A 23,149-nucleotide genomic window follows, 5' to 3' on the forward strand; every position below is an offset into this window, starting at 1 on the left:
AAACACCACCCAGATTTTACCCCACAATGTTTAACTAGAGATTTGAACTGCTGATTAAATCCCACTCAGAGATGTTATAGCTAAATTACAGAACATAATGCCACACATCAGTTATTTAATACAGCTGTTTATATTCAAAATTCATAAGGCAGACTACGTACTGTAGCTGTATTGCTGTCCTAGGCCATTTCCTTTCTATGCAACAGTTTAAAAGGGAAGGAGGAGTGGAAGGGAAGCTCTAGTTCATACACTGTACATGCAACTGGTTACTCAATGGAATCCTAAAGAACCAGAGTGTATTTCGGAGCAGACCATCAAGAAGAAAATTGGAAGGCATCCTGCCTGGTGCTTTCTAGCCCAAATGAGTCCTTTCCCTTCTGGCATACAGATAAAAGTTAATGATTCATACCAACACTCAGTCACCAAGAAAGTCTCTTTCACAACTGATAAGCAAGAATTTCTGTCTGAAATAAACCATATGAAAGCTCAGTCTGTCCTATTTCAGGTCTTGTGGTTTTGAACTAGCAGCAAAGGCTCTATAAATGACTAAACAAAACAGTCAAAACTGATTAAACAAAACAGTCGAAACTGCAAAACTGAAACTCCTGGCTTGTTTCCAGAAAAATTGGTTTTACCAGTTCTGTATGTTGTGGCAGAGAAAGAGCAAGGGGGAGAGACTTTCTGAACATATTAAATGAAGTTTGTTTGACAATAAGCGCTGCAGGTGGGGAAGGTGACTTTGGTGTAAAAATATTTAACATTTTATTGCACACAAATACTTTCATAAAGTAGTCATTTGTGTTTGTGTATGTATATATGTGTGTGAATGTGCAGTGAACAGAAATCTATTGAGTTCCACCAGACCAGACGTCTGCATTCTGGAGGGCTCATTGCAGCCAATAAATTTGACTAAAACTTTTTTTTATTTTATGAATTCTGCTGTAAAAGCAAATCCTCCTTTCTAGACTTAGCATAATTGCAAGACACTACTCCGAGTGCCAAAAATGTCAACTCTAGGTTGCAAACATGGACAAGTTTAAACAGAACCATATGTCAGAATGGAAGGAAAGTCCTGAAATGAGCCAATTGGTTTACCTTTTTCTGAAGAGTCAATTTATAATGCAACCATACTACTAAGAAACAATAATATTGCTTGTGATAAATTACATTGCTCAATCACTTATTAATAAGTTTCATTGGAAAGAGAGATTTTTATCGGTACTCAGCATTTACTAAGTTATAAGATTACAGATGGTCAGGACTCTGGAGCCAGAAACTTAATATTAATGAACCCTCATTAATATCTAATCAACTGTTGATATTTTGATCCTGAGAGAAAATTGATGGCCAATAAAAAGAAACGTAAATGTTCTTCCTATCTAAAAACATCATAAAAAGCAGGAATGTACACAGTAACCAACATGCAGTAACTAAGGTTAAGCACCTGGAGGCTAATTTTTAACTTTTTTTTTTTGTTCTGGATGGATTTATCCTGTCACCTAGGCAATTTCAGGGTCTTACTTTGTACGATTTATACAGGCATTCAGGCTTAAGCAGATGCGCTCATGTGCAGCACATTCACTATGCAAAACTACTTTCCAGGATATTCTGGATTAGGGTCTTAAAAACAGGCCTCTCTGGAAATGAAATCCTTAAAAAAAAAATCCCTGTTCAGCTCTGAACGTGATTCTGCTGCACTTCAAGTGTGAAATCTACTTAAACACATGTGGCATCTGAAATGATAACATATGCATTTCTGTGTAAGAAGAATGTGTTGGGTTTTAACCTTGCAGTGATGACAAAACGGGATATGCAAGTGTAATTTGGTGCTTAACTAGGAACATAAGGATTGCCATACCAGATCAGAGCAGTGATCCATCTAGTTGAGCCTGCTGTCTCCAACAGTGACCAGTACCAGATGCTTCAAAGAAGGCCCTGTAGTCCCTATAATCAACAGATATGGAATAACTGGCTCTTGGGGAAGTTTTCTTTTTTGACTAGTCAGTTAATCTTATACTCTGGAACGTGAGGGTCTATACTTTTGTACACTTCCAACCTATCGAGTGTAACAGTGGAAAGTCTCATTATCCTTGTACACTCCTAATTAATTTGTATTAAATGTACTAAGATCATGCATCTATATGGAATAATATCTTGTGGCAATTAGTTCTACAAGGAAATTATGTTATGGGGGAAAAATGTATTTCCTTGTTCACTTTCAGTTGAGTGAATGTCAATTTTGTTGAATTTCCTCATGTTCTTATGGGCAAATAGGAACAACCAACACACCATTTCTGTACAACTGAATATTTTATATATTTATTTCAAATATTTCCTTTGCTTTTCCTCTGTAGATGATCTAGTCTTTTATATTTCTTGTTCTATAGAGAAAAACATTCAATATTCCAATTTCCACAATTTATGATTAATATATAAGCCAGAACAAAATATTTGAAATGTGGGCATACCCTGATTTATACAACAGCATAAACATTTTTTTCCTTTCCTATTTCTCGTGCATCTTAACATTCTGTTAGCTTTTTCCTTTACCCCATTAGATGTGAAACAGAGGTTTTTCAAGAGGTGCCCACCTCTTTTCAGAATCCAGTAGTAGATATGATTAGCTATTTCACACAATCTGATATCTCAAAACTATGACCCCAATAGAAATCTAAGTCTGTGACTTCATGCACAAAGTTACATGAACTAATGTGGCTCCAGTGATCACATACAGTGAGTGCAGAGATGTAGAAGTGGAAGATTAATGCCGTCACTCATTAGGGTAAAAGGAGGAAGCAAAGGCTACCTTTGCAGTTGAATTGGGAGATGATGCTGTGACTGCTGATCTACAAAAAATGATAATAGGTTTCATGGATTTGATGATAACCTCTATCAATCTCATGCTTCCTAGGATAAGGGCCAAAACAAAGCATTTTCTTAGGACTTTGACCTTTAAATTTTAAATTAAAAAGACTGACTAATTTTCAAAGTGTCTTTAACAACTGAAGAGGAAACCTGAGAGTATTTAGATGAATACATAGAGATAACATTGGAGGTTAGCGATCTGTCTATTGATTTGTTTCATTTATTTATTTATTTATTTTTTACTATTTTGGAAACAATGCTTCTTTCTGAGCACATGGAATTAAGAATTTTGAATAAAATATTTACAAATTCTATAAAATTAAAATGTTCAGTTAAATGTTACTTATGCCCAAATAAAAATTCCTTTTATAAAATTCATCAAGCCCTACTTCACCCTTTAACAAAAAGTGTCAAAATTATGCATTTCAGGATGAAAAATCTGATCCATTCTTGGCAGTCTACTGTCCTATCTTCACAGAAAGCCATATTGCCTCTACACAAACATGGGGGTAAAAGAAGTCTTTCCCACTTTTCCTTTTGCAAAGGTGCCTGGCAAAATACAGTCTGTTTGCTTTGGGAAACCAAACAGCTCGCCTTCAATGGACAAAATGGTAGATGAAGAAGAAGTATGGAAGAGAGGGGACTATCCATGCTTCACCTACTACATGGTACCAGCTGGTAGAATAGATGTGAGTACATGCCTTCTGTATGTTCCAGTAAAGTTACAAGAGGAAGTTGTACCAATGTCTCACACCATATTGTCAGTAAAGAAACTTGTGTATCAACTGCAAAGATCCTGAAAATTACATGCTTTTAATATGAAAACATACCACTTGGCACCTTAGATAATTCTATTTTGTGCACTAAATGAACAAGATTGTTATATAGCTAGGTTACTGCCCAGCTGCAATTGAACCTTTGGCTGGTTATTTGTCAGGAGAGATCCTGGTGCTTTTGTCAGGATAAATTGTAGAATTTCAAATCTGTTTCATCATACCCTTTAAAACCTCTCCAGTAAATCTGAACCATTCTGATGTTTTACAACACTGTAGCAGCTTGTCAATGCTTTTGTTTCTGAACATCCTGAGAGAAGTGCCAAATGATGCTATTGTAAAATGTAAGAGTGCTTCAGAATGTCAGGGAACACAGATTGGCCGTTGATGTGACATTGATTAATAACCATGAAGTGTTGAACTGTAATCTTGAATTTTGCATTACTATACCAATAAGTATGCCTTGCAGGGTAATCCAGTTTCCAGCTACTTGGATGAAGTGCATCATAGATTTAGGGGAGTGGTAGTTTGTTTTATTTTATTAACTGCTTTTGGCCTGGTTGTTAATAGAAAAAAGAAGGATAGGAGGAAATGGGAAAGAGAAGAGCAAAGAAAAAAAAAAGATAGGGATCATGGTCTACTATTCCAAGCATGGAAACTGGAAGCCAGAAACTCCTGTAATCCAACTATAGCTTGCTGGGTTAAATATACAGTTATTTCCTGTCTGTGACATGGACAAAATATTTTCCTACCACACAACCAAAATACAAGTATTAATAAATTAGCTAATGTCTGCACAATATTATGAAGATACAAACTAGGAGGAAAATACTTTAATGTTATATTGTCATATGTTTATTGTTTTTCATGCTAGGGGTATGAAATTCTATGTATTCCTAGTACCCAGTGAGTTTATGCATATAAAGAGTGTTTTCTCAAGTTTTCTATATTCCTCACAGCTCAACAGTCACCTCACATACATCTTACTACTTGTACACAGTTGTCTATGAACCTGTTTGGATAGTTCTTCTGATAATTTATAAGAAACATCTTCACCCTGCTGCTGAAGGTTTCTAGACTTGTCTAGGATCACTGGAGCATTCGAAAGATACAAGACAGCAAAGTATAAATCTACCTGTTTATTGCCACGCTTTGTTTCTGAAATTTAGTTAATTGCTAATGATATTCCAATCTGTCAAAGAACTTCTTGGTCACTGTTCTTTGCATATTAGTATGTTTGATCTTTAGCAGTTTGTTCAGTTCAAATTGTTGGGAAATCTAGTTCATGTCCGGTTCCTGGATTTCAGTCTCATTCCACCCTACTTTGCATTTGACTTGTATTGGAGGTATACGGTTTGAGACTGCTTATATAGAAAAAATGTATCAATATGGGCTGCTGTTTGTCAATTATAACCATAACCAGAGTGGGATCAACTCAGCATTTTACATTTGGCTTTTAATAGTCACATATAACTGTGCGCTCCGGGTCTTCATCATGCATAAAAAAAGTGATTATTAAAATCTTGTGTACTTTGTATATAACCTGAGTATTCCAGTGAGCCAGGGGAGAAGGGACAGATAAGATACCTTTATACAGTCTACCTAGGCAACAGGAAGATTTCACTGCTGTTCTACATATCAGATTTGATATTACACTGCCAAACAGCAGCAGCTGCTTACATCCTCTTGAGCCCTGCCTGAAACCATTTTGTTCCAGCATCCAGACATTGCCAGTGATCAGATGGTGTATCAGATTTATGCCCAATTACTTACTGCGCAGTAACACATGTATAGGAGCCTTACTGTGAAGTCACTGTGTGTGTGAGGCATCCACACACAACATAAATGCGCTTTAACACCTGCACGTGTAGGTGCTAGCCTATTCCCGCTTACTGTGCACTACATTTAAGCTAGTGTAAATGCATGTGTAGACATGCATGTCTAAAACTGCCTACCTGAGCCAGTTAGGTGACTAGTCCCCGCTAAACATCACAGAGAGCCAGAAATGAGGTAGAGTAGCAACTAACTCCTCTGAGGAGACTTATTTGGTAGGTGACCTCTAAGCAGGTTAGCATGCACTGACAGACTAAATCCAGCACAAAATATGGACATAGGAGGAGCTGGAGGAGTCTGCCTTTTATCTAATACAAGGCTCTAGTCATAGCATGCCCAGTAGATGACCTGTGTTTAGGCCCTCTCAGCATAATGAGCTTTATACTTACATTGTCCTTATCCCAAGGGTGTGTCCAACCACCAGGCTGAGCTAGACACACTCCATTCCTTCCTTTCTAAACCATGCCACGGTGTAAAAATAAGTGCAATATTCATGTGGTCACAAGGAGGACAAGTAAGATGAGACATGACTCACTAGTGATCTGTTAATATGTCCACCTTGAAACAGCACAGAGAAAGTGCATTTGTAATTAATTGACTACTTTAAAAATGTCTTTGGTTTTACCAAGCTTGAAAAACCACAAAACATTACAAAATTCTAAAAAAAATAAACTCTAATCCTTGCGGGCCATAATTTACTTTTTCTGCCAAATCTCCACTAAAGCACAAACTGCAAAGTGATGGATTGACAGATTTATCCCTATAAATCATTTCTGCTCCATGTCTTAAAAAGAATTAGTATTTCTTAGCTAATCAAGGAATCTACAATAATTGAACTATTTCAGATCCTTGGTTTAATTTTCAGTTATATTAAAACAGAAGTATTTGCAATAATATTGTTTAAAATTATTTTCATTCAACAAGCCTTTCTTGGCAAAATATCAGGATCTCTGTTTCTTAGTTGTTGTTTGCTTTAATGGGCATTAAAAAGCTGATTTTGAATTCCAGGCAGATTTTCAAACATAAACTTCTGTTTCCAATTTAAAATTGGTTTTAAAATCATAGATGCTCATTTTCATGTTATATATTGTGAAGTTGTGGGACTGATTCTTCACTCAAAATATAATAACTGTTGTTGTTGTTTTTAACAGAAATGCAGCCTAGAAATGGGGGGATTATCTTAAAGACACATGAGCAGAGAGAGGTAGTTAGCCATGTCAGTCAGGAGGCAGGCAGAAGGCAGGGCAGGCCCTTGTATATCCCTATTGACTTAGTCAACCCATCTTCATCTCTCATAGCAGCGCCCCACCTCCCCGCATTTACAACCCCTGCTTTCTGCAAGGCTGTTCGTAGCATCTGACCAAGAAGGATGTTGCCTTTGAAAGCTTATGCCTCTCTGAACAAGTTAGTCCTCCATGCCCTGCCCTGCCTTCTGCTATAAAGACACATGTAAAAGGAAAAAAAGGATAGATTGTCAGGGAGAGTAAAATAGATTTCAAGCAATCTCTCTCTGTTATACCACTTGAACATCTAGGCCTAGGTCTGTTAAAACTCTGACAACACCGAGTTGTTATGTGGAACAATCCTGTTAGGGATTTAATAGCAACAGGGATTAAAACTAAGGACCACCTTTCAGATAGGTGCCACAATCACTAGGTTACAGGATCAGGGTCATACTTGTTTGCTTCCTCAGTGTTTATTCATTTTGTAGTTATGTAAAAACATGGATAAATAGTATTGGGAAAAGGCACTGTGAGCAAGGCCAGAACCCAGGGTTTCCCTCCTCTGGGAGCAGGGTCCACCTCCATGCTTGCTGTCCTGTTGTCCTTCAAGGAGATGATTATGGATTTTGCTTTAAAAAGTCATTGGATATAATGCATAAACAGAATTGGGACCAGAACCCAGGACTGTGCTCTGTCTGGTGTATGCCTTCATCATTGCGCTACAGAATCACATTCCCTCTCACCAAATCATTTCTCTCTGGCTACATACATATTGCATTCCTTGCCACACTGCTGTAATAGTAGGGGTGGAGAGTACTCACACTTTGGGGACATTTTCCTTGGATGGAAACAGATACAGGTTTGAATTGCTTCTGTCAGAAAAGGAAAGTGGATCCTTTTTCTTTGATCCTTCCTAAATTCAAGGAAGCATGAATTCAATTCTCAACTTCTCTTCCGTACTGGGATAAATTGCAAAATCCCCAAAGTTTGGCTATTCAGAAAGAAGCAACGATGTAGATTGGGGCTCTAACACTGATATCTCTCCTTATTACATTTTTACTAACTTCAGTGCAGTTAAACTTGTAATACAGTGCAGAATTGGGACCTATGAGTCTCGGGGATTCTCCAGAGGGGCAGAGGATAGATTTCAACCTGACCTCATCTACACCCTACCTCTCAAGACAAACAGGGGACAGGATGGAGGAAAGAAAAGGAATAATACGTGCCATTTGTCTTTCTATCCCAGTTACTAAGCAAAGGAATTAAAATAGCACTGAAATGCTTGGCTACGAATGTCAACTGCTTCTTCCACTAACATGTAGTGACGGCTGGAGCTGGTTGAAAAAGTGTGTGTGTGTGTGTGTGTGTGCGTGTGTGCGCGTGTGTGTTTGGGGGTAGGGATTGTGATAGTATTTTGACTGTTTAACAAAGCTAGATTATTTGTTGCCCCATTTAACAGAATTCCAACCAACTCTGCAAGCAATACTAGGTCTCGAAGCTGAAGTGAGGGAGGAATTTTAAAAAAAGGATCAGCCACCAAGAGATTCTGGTTACAAATTCTCAAAATGATCTGACAGTTTACAGGTTCTTCAAATTCCCACTTGTCAAATTCTGTCACAGATCTTTTCAGACTTTTTTTGTGAATGGAATGCCCTCCTCAAACTAGTGTATAAAAGCCTTTCCTTCTTCAAGTTTCTCCCAGAGATTCACTTCTACGTGAGGACTTTGCTAACTAGTATTGGATAGGTAGAGGAGCATTTGATGGGCATTTCTGATGTTTATTTTACTTAAAAACAAACAAACAAATGAATATTGAAATGGTTTAGAAACATCAAGTTGATGCACACTGGAACTTGATTCCATTGAAGCTAATGGAAAAACTCTCAATAACTCGAGTGGGCTTGGCTCAGTGACATACCAGCTTATGTAAACACATCTTCATATTACTTTTACCCTTGTCCTACTCAGTGGGCCCATCTACATGTGCACTTGATCCGAGATCAGTTTACTTGCAAGTAGACTATTTGCAAGTAAATGCTCCTGGTCAGGTGTCTACATGTGCATGTGATGTGGCAACAGATTTGCTACTCTTAGAACCAAACTGCTGCCAATTCCCATGGCCCTGCAATGGGTCCATGCTGCCACTGGGGGAAGCTCGAGGCTCCAGCAGCAGTTTCTATCTGCCAGCAACCATTTTGAAAGGGTAGCTCCGCTCTCTGCTCCCTGGCCAGCCACTTCCCTAGCCAGGCGCAGCGTGCACAGCACAGGGGCCGCATGCGGCAGCTTTCTCCTCACCACCTTTGCCTCCCTGCAGCATGGCTGCTCTAGCTTCTGCACTTGCTGAAGGGTTGCAGACTGCCAGCTGGCCCATGGCCATCTGGACCCTTCCAGCTCCCCCATGTACAGTAACTACCTTCCTGGTGGCAGTACACCATCCCAGGGGTACCCTGTCTTGCTGGCCAGACCCCAGCAAGGATGCCAATGACAGGCTCCTAGATGCAACCTCTGGGGCCATCCTTACCCTCCTGGCCTCCAGCTCCATTGCCTCTGGACCCACTGGGCCAGCCATGACTGGTAGCTGCACATCATCCAGCAGACCTGGGATGACAAACAGTGGCTGGAGGTGTTCTGGATGACCCGGGCCACCCTCCAAGATCTCCTGGAACAGCTCTGGCTATGCCTGGAATGGCAGGACACCAACATGCAGACACCCAGGTGGCCCTTGCCCTGCTCAAGCTGGCCATGCCCGACACCCTCCACTATGTGGGCCATCCCTTTGGCATGGGCAAGGCCACTGCTGGGAGGCCATTCTGGAGGTATGTGGTGCCCTGCAGGATGTGCTGGGGCACATGGTACTCAGGTGTGTCCCTGGCGGTGGTGGCAAAATTCCATGTCCTGGGATTCCCCCAGTGAATCAGGGCCCTGGACAGGACCCACATCTCCATCACCTACTGTCCCCATAAGGACTGGCCCTACTACAGCTGGAGGGGCTTTCACCCCATCATGCGCCAGGCCATCATCAACCACCGTGGCACCATCACAAACATAAGTGCCAGCTGGGCGGCCAGTGCCCACAACACCCACATGTTTCAGAACTCTGCCTTGCCAGCCCTGGTGCAGAGCAGCTGCTTTGTGCTGGGAATGCCAGACCTGCAGCTGGGTGCCATGATGGTCCCACCCTCCTCATCAGGGACCTTGCCTACCCACTCCTGCCCTGGCTTATGTAGCTATACACCATCCAGCTGGACCCCCTCCAGGCCCACTTCAGCTGATGCCAAGGCCAGATCCATGCCCTGGTCGCCCCCAAGGGATACTGGTGTACCATCAGTGCCTGCCTTGAGTTTGCCAAGGAGAACCTCCCCTGGGTCCTTGTTGCAGCCTGAATGCTGCATAACATCTGTGAGGCCCCAGGGGAGCTGTTTAGTGATTCCTGGGTGGAGAAGATACAGCAGGTGGAGGATGCCTGGCAGTGGAAACACCACCTTCGCTAGCAATAAGAGTGATGGGCCCCCCACCAAGACCTTGAGCAAGCTGCCCCCCTCCCCCACCCAGGGACTAGGGCAATGGGTGTGAGGGGCGCTAGCAAGCTACTTCCTCCTGCACCCCACCTCTGTAGCACACCTGGACAATCAGGAAGAGGGTTCTGTCCTGGGTGACCCTGAGGCTGCATCCCAACTCCCAACTGCAGCCTCTCCCCAACATGCAGCTGTAGGGCCTGCAGAGCCATGGAAAAGAAGGTGTTTGTAAGAGTTTGCAACATTTCTGAGATAAAATGCTCTATACCAGGGACTGTGCAGTGCCCAGCCACAGATCAGAGGTGTGCGCATGGGTGCCCAAGAACCATGGTAAGTTGGCCAGACAGGCCCATGCGTAGGCATCTGCTGACCAAGCCCTCCATACCCACTCATTCCCAAGGGGCAGGCGGGTTGCTGGGTGGTGCCCACAGGCAGCCTGCCTCCCCCTCCCCATTCCAACAGTGGGACAGGCCAGGCTGCTGCCACAGCTCCAAGTCCCACTGCCCCTCCTTCTCTTCCTGCAGGCCATCCTGTGCTGCCACCTAGCCTATGGCACCTGGGTTTGGGGGGCATGGAGCTCCCAGGCAATTGGGATGAGGAGCTGCCCACAAACCTGCTCTCCCTGCAGGGGCCCTCTCTGGGGAGGTGCCCTAGGGGCAGCTTTCCCTGTCACACAGGCACTGTGCCCCGAGTGTGCCCTGCTGTGCATGCCCTAGGTGCTGTGTGAGGAACTGTTTGCACAGACCAAGAGGTGCCCCACCCACTATGCCCTGCTGATGTTTATCACCACATTGATGTGGGTGTATCTGTACAGATGGCATGGGCCCCTGAGCTTTGATGGTTTGGGGGGCAAGCTTGAGCTGCACCACAACCTCCACCACTGCCTGGAGGGCTACTTTTGGCTGCACTACACATCCCTGCACCCTGCAGCTGAGGAGGAGATCACCACAGGCATCAACACATTCCTTGGCATGGCATGTGAAAGGGCCATACCTGCCTAGCTGCGGGGACAGGGGCTGCTTAACAAAGTTTTACACTATCTCCTGCCTCTCATGCTAGGAGAGGGAAACCTGAGGCAGGGCTTACCACGTACAGGGCTTACCACGTGGCCGGGGCTGGTGTGGCTGGCAGCTCCACTCAGTCTTGGCTGGTGGCAATGGTGTGCAGCTCTCGGCAGACTCTTTGGATAGTGGGGCATGGCATGCAAGTGCCTGGGCAGGGGCCCCCCTGGGGATGAGCTTGCATTGCTGGAGGCCAGCAGTGACATAGCCAGCTGTGCTTCATGACTGGGGCTGTGGAGCTGTTGGGGCAGGTGTTGGCCCAGGCTCTTCATGCTGCTGGTGGAGGAGGCAGCTAGGGAGCATGGTGGGATGGGCTGCTGATGCCCCGAGGGGCCATCCCCCAGCAAGACATTACCACAGATGCCAGGCTGGGGTGGGAGCTCAGGCAGGCCACCCATACTGCTGTACACAGCATGGCTCTGGCCTGGGTCTCAGGGCATAAGGATCTCAGTTAGTTGCCAGGGCATAGTCTTGAAGGCACTCCCCAGCTGATAGTTATGGTCAGAGATGGAAACCCACTGTGCTCACAAGGCCATGACTTTTATACAGCACTGTTGCGCCAACCAGTCATGCCCATGCTGCTGCATCCTGACAGCCCATCATAGACATGGGCGTTAGAGTGTCCACCCAGCGTGAACTAGCACTGCACCTCCACCTTACCCCATAATGCTACCAAGTTGCCAGTCTCCTCCGGCAACCAGCTGGGACCCCAAGTGGAGAGCACTGGTGTTGGTGACGACAGGGCATAGCACAGGAGTGGCAGCCATGCAGCAAGGCAATGCCCCACAGCAGCAGCAGGCTTTGGGCATGCTGCTGTGAGTGGGCTTCAGGCAGCTAGAGCTGGTCCCGGTGGCCAGGAACTGGCAGGGCTGGCCAGAGCTTGAAGCAGCCTGCAGGCCTGAATGGCATGGGCCTAGTAGGTGCACAGCACTGAGGTGCCAGGCAGCAGTGCCAGGCTGCAGGCAGGATGGCACAGTTGAGCTGTGACCTGTACAGGGGGACACAGAGGCCTGGAGTGGCCTCAGGCTGCCTGTATGTGGTCCAAGGGTCAAACTGCCAGCAGGCGTTTAAGGGCCTGAGGCTGGGGGCAGGCATAGAGGTGGCCCTGCCTGGAGCCCTGGGGGTGAGCTCAGGTTGGCCTCCTAGTGGCAGGGCTGACAGGGAGCAAAACAGCTCCCAGGTGGCATCTACATGAGTGTAACTGTGCTGTAAGTACTCACAAGTATATTTGCTACTTGCATTTGCAGGTTGCAAATTAAGTCTCACATAGCATCATTTATTGTGCAGTAAGGGTTGCGCATATGTAGACACGTGCATTAACTGTGCAGGAAACTATGTTACTATGCAGTAAAACATCTCATGTAAATGTGCTCAGTGACTCTACCCACTTCCATGAAAGGAAGACTCTGAGAATAGGAAGAGAAGTACTCTGGGGATTGTGGTGAGAGATGGAAAGTTACAAGTGGGAACAGTTTGAGTTTCAGAGTAGAGGCAGCAGGGAAGAAAAGACTCTGAGGGGCAAGTGACCTGTTCAAAGCTGTCAAATGAACCCATAAGGCAAGGGGGTTCACATGTGGGGATTTGAGGTCAGCTTAAGACTGTATCCAATGCCTAGAGAAATCTGTCTACATCCCTGCTGGCGAGTACAGGATATAATGTCTGAGCACTCTAGACAGGTTTGCTGTGAAACAGCAGCACAACCCTGAGCTACTGTCAGCTCACAGGTCGACAGGGGAGATGGATGGGAGGGGAAGCAGGACAAACAGCTTTTTCCAAATTCCTCCCCATAGCAACAAAGATAAGCAGCATACTGCAAACTAGTAAGGTGGGGTGACCTTCAAACAATTTGGAGGGTCAATTTAATTCTGTTTGGAGAAGTCCTCCAAAGCCAAATTTTTTATCCTTCATTATAGTACCTGTCTGAAAATCTCACAGGAACAGGTGTTTCAGCCTTGTATGTGTGTGTGTATGTGTGTGCTTGTCATTTCTGGTATTTCCTGCTTTGGCCATAAATTACAATTATGTATTATTTTTACAGCAGCCAAGTGTGTGCTGGTTGCCTCACAGCACAAATAAGAAGGCATGAATCTGAGAGCAGATTCTTTCTTGCACTTCCATTTGAATTTTAGGATTAGATAGTAGCTCCCTCAAATAATGACCCCCTAGCCATTACATTATGTTTTAGCTACAGGTAGAATTTTACACTTCCTTTGTTTTATAGAACTTTCACTCTGTAGAGTCTATATGCTATATTTGGCAATATAATTACTATTGCCTTAGGCACTTTTCCCATAGAATATTTCCTCTTCATTTATATTGTTACATTCCAGAAGAATTTTCAGGAACTTTATAGTGAATTATTTGTATCACCTTAAAAAAAAAACCTCTCAAGTATAGTTATTAAATCATAATAAAGGCAATCTTCAGGCCTTTCAGAGCTGTGTGTAGGCAACTAACATCAACAATAATCATAATCATTTTTCTTAACCATCACATTCAGTAGGACCCCATTCTACTAGCCAATATAATAGAGAATATATATTATAAAATATCATAGAAAAATATATATAATCTATATATATTAGAAAAGACAAAAGAGCCCTAAAGAGTTTGGGGCCAGATTCTGAGATGTAAGGAGTTGTCTCAGCCTACACTGATGGCTGTGGGATTCCCAGATGCTCAGTAACTCTGAGTATTAGTGTCAAAACTGAATGCTATAGAAACATACCATCTTTTGCCTTGCTTTGATCATCTATCATTTTCCTGTGCCCGTGGCTTTCTGTATGTGTGTGTATGTGCATACTGTTAACAAAGTGGATTATTTTCCAGTTGTTTTTTTTTTAATTTATTATTTGTTGAGCACCGACTGACTCCGTTCAGAACAAAAATTCTGGACAAATGCAAAGCTTTCCAGGAAGAATAACATCTCAGTCAGGATGGAATGTTTGTTTCAAGGTCCCAGATGGTATATTGCCATTCTATACTTTCATCTATCTATGGGAAGATATGTGCCTCCAGTTGCCCAGAGGCAGTCCCTACTTTTCTAGCTTTACATTCAGAGTATTGTATAGGCAGTTGTAATATTTTTAGTTTGACACTGGAATGTCAAAAATGAGAAATGTTTGAATTTCATCTCTTTATTTTTAAATAGACCTACAGAGCAAACACTTAGATTTTCTGTTTTATAACAATTAAAGATTACCTTTTTGTGATATCATGCATAGACACTGTCCAACCAAAAAAAAATTGCCTGGGATTAATTTTTCTGGCCTCATATCAGCAATACACTTAAAAGCATTCTCAACTTTAAGGATTTTCTTAAGTCCCACTGAAGTGTACTGTCAGCGCTCAACAAATAATAAATCCTAATAATATGGAAACTAATCCACTTTCCTCTCAGAAGGCTACATGCTAAGGATATAGAGCAAATAATACATGCAAAAACCTCCCTGTTCTGCTGAACAATGGGTCTTTAGCACACACTTAAATGCTTTGCTGAACAAGGCCATTTAACAGATTTATGTAAGATAACAAGAGCTAAATATGACTTTTATTGCTCAAAATTTGGACCTAATCCTGAAGACTCTTAAAAGAGCAATGTGATCAAAATTTCACTGGTCACGCCTTAACGTGCAGTGGACTATTCTCCTGCACATTAGTACATCACAGCAAAAACTGTGTTAATGTGCTAATGTGCAGTAGAATTAGTCTACTGCTCATTAAGTGTCACAAAAAAAAGGTTTGCATTTGCTACTGCACATTAGGGCAGTTACTGCACCTTAATCTCATACCTCATTTTACAGGTACTAAACTTAATGCTTGGTAGCAAAGGTGCATTAATTAATGTGTAGATGCACCCACTCAATGCAAAGATAAACTGGGGTTGTACCTCAGGAGTGAAAGTGCCAAATGCCATTAACAAAAAACCTAATAAATATGCTGATATTTACATCCACACTGAAGTGTGCAGGAATGGACAAGCCTAGCTAAAATCACTGCATGATCAAGGCCCTCCTTTCTTGGCTACTGGGCACATCTACATGAGATGCTAACTGCACAGTAGCCTAATAACACCGTGCAGTAGCTTGCCAGGCAAAAAATGTGCTAATATGCTACTGTGGAGTAGTATTAGGCTACTGTGCAGTAAGCATCACTAAAAACCCATGCACTGGTGTACTGCACAGTAGCGCGGGTTACTGCGCATTGATTTAGTACTTGGTTAGCCGAGTACTAAACTTAATGCTCAGTAGCTATGGCACATTAATGAATGTGTAGATGTGCCCATTGACAGCTAAATGGCCTTCTCAGGGTATAGCTACACTGAAGTCAGAGCAGTGTTAAGCAGGACAAATTGGCCCATACTTTGCTGTGTGCTGCTGTAGCTAGACTGCTATGGTATCTGAGCAAGACAATTTAAAGTTAAGTTGGAGATGTCTTTTTGGCCCCTCTATACCTTACATCTATTACACAATTTCCTTGTTAATTTCACAATATATTTAGACTGGCTACACATGCAAATTAACTGTGACACCTTTAAAAAGTCAAACCAGCTATAAAGTTATTGCTCAAAAATGTGTAATAACTTTATAGCTGGTTTCTCTTTAATTTCTCACCTTTAATTTGCATGTGTAGGCATTCTGCAGCTGGGAGACTGCAGCTGCTGTGATACCCCAGCTGTTGGGTGCTGCTACAATCTACCAGTCCTTGGGGTATGTAGGTTGCCCCTTGGCTGAGAGATCACAATGGTTGGGAGATTGCAGCAGCCTCTGTCACCCAGCCATGGGGGTGCTCCAAGCAGTCTCCAGGGCTGGGATATCAAAGCTGCTGCAATCTCCAAGCCACTGAGATCTCCCAGGCATGGGTCTCCCCACACACCCACAGGGCTGGGAGATCGCAGCAGCACCTCATGGCTGCCCAGGCTGAGTCCCGTGACTGACAGGACCACACACGGAGCCAGGGATGAGAGTCCTGCAGTTGCTGGGACTCAGCTCTGGCTGTGTGTGGTCCCCATGGCAGTAAGCCCCATCAGCAGATGGGGGCATGGCCAGACCCCAGTGGCTAGGAGGAAGGAGTGGGACAGCCCTGCCCATTGCAGTGGTTCCCTGACAGCCAAAAGTAATTTGGGAACATAGCTTAGATGCCAAGCCCCAAAGGACTCCCCCCCCCATCTCCTCCCTCTCTCCTGCTGCCACCACCACAAGGTGGGGAGGGAGGCTCTGTGCCATGCTGCGCTGCCTGGCCCTCAGGGAGGGGAGGGGGGCTCTGTGCAGTCCTGGAGGTGGACTCTTCTACCTCCTCTATCCTACTACTGACTGGCCCCAGAGGGAGACTTTCCACCTCCCCTGTGGTGAGGGGGGGCTCTATGTGGTGCTGGAGGGGGACTCTTCCCCTTCCCCCTTCCTCCCTCCACCCCCAGTGCTGTAATGGGGTGGGGAGGGGGGCTCTGTGTGGCACTGCCCAGCCTCAGGGGGGGGACTCTTCTCCCTCCTTCCCCCACCACAGTGTGGGGGAGGAGGGGAGCCCTGTGCGGCACTGCCTAGCCCAGCCCAGCCTAGGCACAGGGAGTGGCTGTCAATGAGCTGCAGCTGCTGGGGAAGGTCTTGCTCCCATGGCTCAGCCCCGGCTGAGGTGGAGCCAGGAGGTCCACAGGGGCAGGGCCCTCCACAGAGGCTGCGGCTCAGTGACAGGGAAGTTGAGCCCTGTCAGTGAGTGTGGCCTGGCCTGGCATGCATAGACAGTGGCTGGCTGGGCAGCAGGCTACTTAGGTCAGCTTGGACGTGCAGCAGGGGCTCATATATCTGAGAAGGAAAAGAAAGGGTCCCCTCTAAACTCACATAGCCCCTCCCCACCCCTTGGTGGTGGGGGGGTAGGGTGCTCTGCCCCGGCTGTGGTTCCCCAGTGTGGGGGGAATTAAACCCCTCCCTGCCCCCTTAGCCTTAGCAGCACCATGCTTGGAGGGCTGTACTCTCTGATTGTGAGACAGGGAAGGGAGGGGAGCAATAAACCCTCTTCCTGGGCACCCTCACAGAGGCTGCTGCCCTTCCTTCACTGCTCCAGCAGTAGGGGTGGGGGCATGGCCCCATTAAATCAAAAGGGGCAGGGAGTGAGTTAATTCCTCCTCCCATCCCTTCTGCCCCTGGGGACTGGGGTCTGCCAGCCCCAGCCACTGCCTCCACCTCAGCCACTCCCCTGCAGACAGGGGGAAGAAAGAAGAATTAAACACCTCCCCACCCACTTTGTCTTAGTGCCATGCTGGGCTGCGTGTGGCCATGCCCCCACACCTGCTTTGGCTAGAGAGCTAAGGGGCTATAAAGCAAAATGCACAGCCTGCCCAGGGCTGCAGAGCATGCTGGGATGCTGAAGGACTCTAGTTTAACTTGAACTAGGAAGGGGTCTAGGACAGAAGTTGCGTAAACCGGTTTGACACAAATCAGTTAAGTCTGATATTACATTCAACCAGGTTTATTGTAAACCAGTTTCAGCCATTCTGAAACCAGTTTATGTGCACTGAATTTATATTCTGTTAAAGGTTAAAACCAGTTTCTGATCACATAAACTGATTTATGTGTAACTTCTGTCCATAGCCAACGGGATCAAATTGGCAATCCCACAATCATGCTTCCTACCTTGCACATCTGTTATAGCAAGGGGAGTGATTGTGTGGATCAGGCATTAGATCCCATCATGACTTATTGCTGAAGCAGGGGGAGCCTGATCCTGGACTCTCCCTACATTGTAGTTATTGGAAGATAGATGTAGCATTGCCCTTTGGTATGAAGGGTACTGTTAATGGTACTACAAAGCTCTCTCTGGGAAGCTGATCCAAGAAGCAGTATTTACTCAGCCTCAGAAGAGCATTTGCTTGGCTACTCTTCCTGCCCAGCTGCTCAGGGTGTGTTTGGGACCAATTTTATACATGGATTGATTGGCGTGCCTGAAAAACAGCAGTCTGCAATGATGAGATGAGGGCAAGTCTCATAACCTTGCCAATTTGCACTCACAATAGCAAACTCTCTGTGTTGATTCCTGAGAGCTTTTGCCACCAAGGATGAAGTAATGGGAGGAAAGGGAATCGAACACCCTTGACATGTTCTAAAGTAACACTGATTTATTTTTAACTTTTTCACAACAATATGAAAACAAATGGAGCTAAAAGTTTGGTGCTTCTGATTGATCAACAGAATTAACAGCTAAGGGTTGTGCTGTGTATACAGAGAGGAGGACATGAGCACCATTGATGGAAGAGGTCTTTCCTTGCCAGTATCCTCCCACTGTTGTGATCTTGCTCAACAGCCCTATATCCACCTAACCAGAGTTTCTATACTCCTGAGTGAGCAGAAGTTTCTCCCTCATAGAACTGCCTCAGGTGTGGAAAGGCTGGAATGAAGTGTAACTATACAGCTTGTCCCTCCTCCGACCTTTGCCAAACAGCAGTGTCATCCAGGTGTGCAGATGGGAAGAGCTGTAGCAGCAGGTGTGCTGCAGCATTTCCCCCAGGGGTGATCACTTCTACTCCTCCCCCAACACAGGCAAGAATCCCTAGGACATTAAATGCTACATAGTTAAACTAGACTCCTTAAAACAGACAATCATTTGCGATTTAGATGCTTTTACATTTTCAGTAAGACAGAAGACATGCAAACAATGTCAGCTCTTACCCCGAAGTCTCTAATGTGCAGGGGTGGCAGCTATTCCTTGCTCTGGAGTATAATCTAGGAATGCAGCTGCACCCTTCCTGGAAGTAAGTGTTGGGACATGCCATGTCAGCTGTGTCCCAGCACTGTCTCTTTATTTAGCATTGGTGCATTGTCTTACAGCTTCCAGACACGCTGAGCATTTCTGCAAAAGTTGGTTTGCACGCCTGAGCAAGGCTTCACGGAAAGCAACTGCAGCAAATAATGTGCGCTTCTGAGAGTGTTCATCAATAGATAGGTACACAAACACACAAAAATGCATGTGTGCACACTCATGCACACTCACACACACACACCCCCTCAGTACTGAAAGGATATTCTTAAGTTTGCAAAGGCAACAATGGAAAAAGTTAGGAAGTGCCAGGAGTGAAAAAAGAAATGCTCTGTTCCTCTGTGGGGGTGGCACATATACTAGGAGCTGTGAGACAGTCAAGGATAGTATCCTCAGAGATTTTAGCTGCTGAACTGATATTTCTACTGAGTATTTGCAGATTGCAGTTTTCCAAAGGTTTCTAACTGACCACATTTGGGCAGATTTTTATGGGCAGGGCAAAAGGCACACCCCTACTAAGATACACATCTCCTTGCCAGTTTTTTTATTCCCTTTTCATTAACCTGAGAGCACTAAAATAATTCAAAAAGAGTCTCCAGAGTTTGTTAACATGCATATTTCCTTAGTTATAGTCTCAGATATGGCTGAGAATATCAAACAAAAACACAAATCAGCCTGAGGTAGCCACCTGGCAGGTGTAAAATCTAAGCCCAAAGGGTTGCAGGGGTGTAGGTTGTAGCCGTGTTGGCCTAAGGACGTAGGCAGACAAGGTTCCTTGGGTGAATTTGATATCTTTTATTAGACCAGCCCAAATAGTTGGAGAATAGTTATTAAGCAAGCTTTCGAGTTACCCAAAGGGTTAACACTTGACAAAGTTATAAGCAACTGAAAATAGCAGTATAATGTCAGATGATCATATAGTAGGCAGCATTATCAGCCTTGTGTAAAATGGAGAGAAAGGAGCTGAGCAAATAACATTCCCCCCCACCCTCAGCAATACTAAAAATTCTGAACAAAAATTGTACTGACTTGAAACTGATTTTTTTTTTAATCTGCAAACTCAGAAAGGTGAAAAAATGTGTCCTGAATATAAAAACAAAAGATTGTTTTGATTTTGTTGAAATGAAATATTTCATTTGACATGAAATGTAATAGTTCATTTTGATTTTGAAACCTTTCAAATATTTTAATTTTAATAATCGGATATTTTATTTTTAAAAACCTGGAAAATGAAAGGACATTTCTAAAAATAAAACCAAGGAAAGGTATTTTAACATTTAAAATCAAAACATTTTTAAAAAATTGTTTACATGTGGGGGGGGGGGGATTTTAATGTTCCCCTTCCCCAAAACAAAATCAACATACATTTGTGAAAAAATGTTGCTTACTTCTGATAGAGAAGCACTTGCAGCTGAATTTGTTACAATCTTTCTTTTCCTCTGTGGTTTGGAATGAATTAGGCTTGTGAAGATGCCCTGCCTGCCTAGCATTTTTGTTCACAGATGTCCACTTTTATCAAGTGTTAAACTGAGATAGAGTAAGATATGTATGTAAACACCATTTTTAAGGAGCATCAGTAACACTTCTCTTCCTTACACATCCCTGCTGTAGCTATGTGAAATGTTCTGTCTTGCAGCATAGCTTGCCTGAGACAGAAAGCAAGGGAAGGGAAAAGGCTTATGCTGGAGTAAAAAAAAATGCTCCTTGCTTATTTTTTTCAAAGTGTAATTTTACATTTCTTATGTTAGCTATTACTGGGCTGGAAGGAAATAATTTCTAAAGCAAAGAAAAATTTTCCTTACTTTATAGAGTTGTGGCCACACACATACCCATACAGTAGAACCACACTTCGGTGCAGGGGCCATTGTTTCTCCTGTGGTTACAGCACTTGGGACAATGGGTTGATAGGCCACAACTGGGCCACTATACAGTGAATGACAAGAGTAGTTATTGCTGTTTCCATTGGGAGCTGGCATAGCTGTTGCCAATTGTGTCATTTTGAACAGCCATAGTGAAAAAGCCAAGCTAATTTAACACATCATCCTGTTCTAGGCTATTTCAGTCAGGTTCTTATATTATGCCTGGCACCTTATGCTCAGGTACAACTTGTTTTGTTTATCTGTCTGACAACTGTAGTTCACTTTTTTTTTATTATAAAGCTTCTTTAATATACTAATGAATGCTCGGTAGGACTCCGGTTAAAGCAAAAAACCTGAGTAAGATGAGTCCTCAACACCTTACTATGCTATTAAATCACTGCATGCCTGCTGAAGCTTGGAATAAGTCTGCCATTTCATGAGTGCCAGTTATGAGGTGTGTGAATTAATGGAGTACAAAAGTGTCATGTTCTACAGCACTGACCAAGTTTCGTGATGCATAACCTACACTTATGGTGCTTTCTGGAAATGTCAGTGAGTATGGACATCTGATTCACACCTCTTAGCTGACTCTCTTTTTAAGTCTTTCACAGCAAATGGCAGGTTACTCTTCCTGTGCAATCCACGATGAATGGAAGGGGGGAGACTGCTCTTTGATCCACTTTTGTGTGCTTGATATTTGAAAAAGTAAATCAATAAGAAGTGGTGGTTAGATGGAAGGAAATACTCAGTGGGCACATCTACACGTGCCCCTGATTGCACATTTGGTACTGTGCAGTCATTTAGTACTTGCTTCAGCGTTTAGTCCTTGCTTTTAGTACTAAATGACTGTGCAGTAGCAAACGCGCAGTCAGGGGCTCATGTAGACATGCCCACTGAGTATTTCCTACTCTGTAACAACCACTTCTTATTTATTTACCTTTAAAAACTGTCAACTTGCTTAAAGCAAGTACTAAATGACTGCACAGTATGTACCGGTACTGCCCAGTACTGGCGGCGCCTGGTTATTTTTAGATGCTACGTCACCATAGTGATAAGCTAAGGCGATGTAATTCATCACTAAAGCAACATAGCATCTCATGTAGATGTGCCCAGCATTCTTTAATAAAACACTTCTTCAGGCTATGCTGTAACTGCACTTTTCTGGCTCATTACACTTTTCTTGGTATCAGTCAGTGGGTGCACCTACATGAGATGCTAAATGCCCAGTAGATTAATTCTGCTGTGCATTAGCATATCACAGCAAAAGCCATACTATTGCACTAATGCACAGTAGAATTCATAGATTCATAGATTCAGAGATGTTAGGGTCAGAAGGGACCTCAAGAGATCATCGAGTCCGACTCCCTGCATAAGCAGGTAAGAGTGCTGGGACTAGATGACCCCAACTAGATGCTTATCTAACTTCCTCTTGAAGACCCCCAGGGTAGGGGAGAGCACCATCTCCCTTGGGAGCCCGTTCCAGACCTTGGGACCAGGCCACTCTAACTGTGAAGAAGTTCTTCCTAATGTCCAATCTAAATCTGCTCTCTGCTAGCTTGTGGCCATTATTTCTTGTAACCCCTGGGGGCGCCTTGGTGAATAAATACCTATTCCCTTCTGTGCCCCTGTGATGAACTTATAGGCAGCCACAAGGTCGCCTCTCAACCTTCTCTTGCGGAGGCTGAAAAGGTCCAGTTTCTCTAGTCTCTCCTCGTAGGGCTTGGTCTTCAGGCCCTTAACCATACGAGTGGCCCTTCTCTGGACCCTCTCCAGGTTGTCCGCATCCTTCTTGAAGTGCGGCGCCCAGAATTGCACGCACTACTCCAACTGCGGTCTGACCAGCGCCCGATAGAGGGGAAGTATCACCTCCCTGGACCTATTTGTCATGCATCTGCTGATGCACGATAAAGTGCCATTGGCTTTTCTGATGATTTCGTCACACTGCCGACTCATGTTCATCTTGGAGTCCACTAGGACTCCAAGATCCCTTTCCACTTCCGTGCCACCCAGCAGGTCATTCACTAGGCTGTAGGTGTGCTGGACATTTTTCCTCCCTAGGTGCAGCACTTCGCATTTCTCCTTGTTGAACTGCATTCTGTTGTTTTCTGACCACTTGTCCAACCTGTCCAGGTCTGCTTGCAGCTGTTCTCTGCCCTCCGGCGTGTCCACTTCTCCCCATAGCTTTGTGTCATCTGCAAACTTGGACAGAGTACATTTCACTCCCTCGTCCAAGTCGCTGATGAAGACATTAAAGAGTATCAGTCCAAGGACTGA

The sequence above is a fragment of the Alligator mississippiensis genome, chromosome 1, assembly GCF_030867095.1.
Source record: "Alligator mississippiensis isolate rAllMis1 chromosome 1, rAllMis1, whole genome shotgun sequence".
Lineage (NCBI taxonomy): Eukaryota > Metazoa > Chordata > Crocodylia > Alligatoridae > Alligator > Alligator mississippiensis.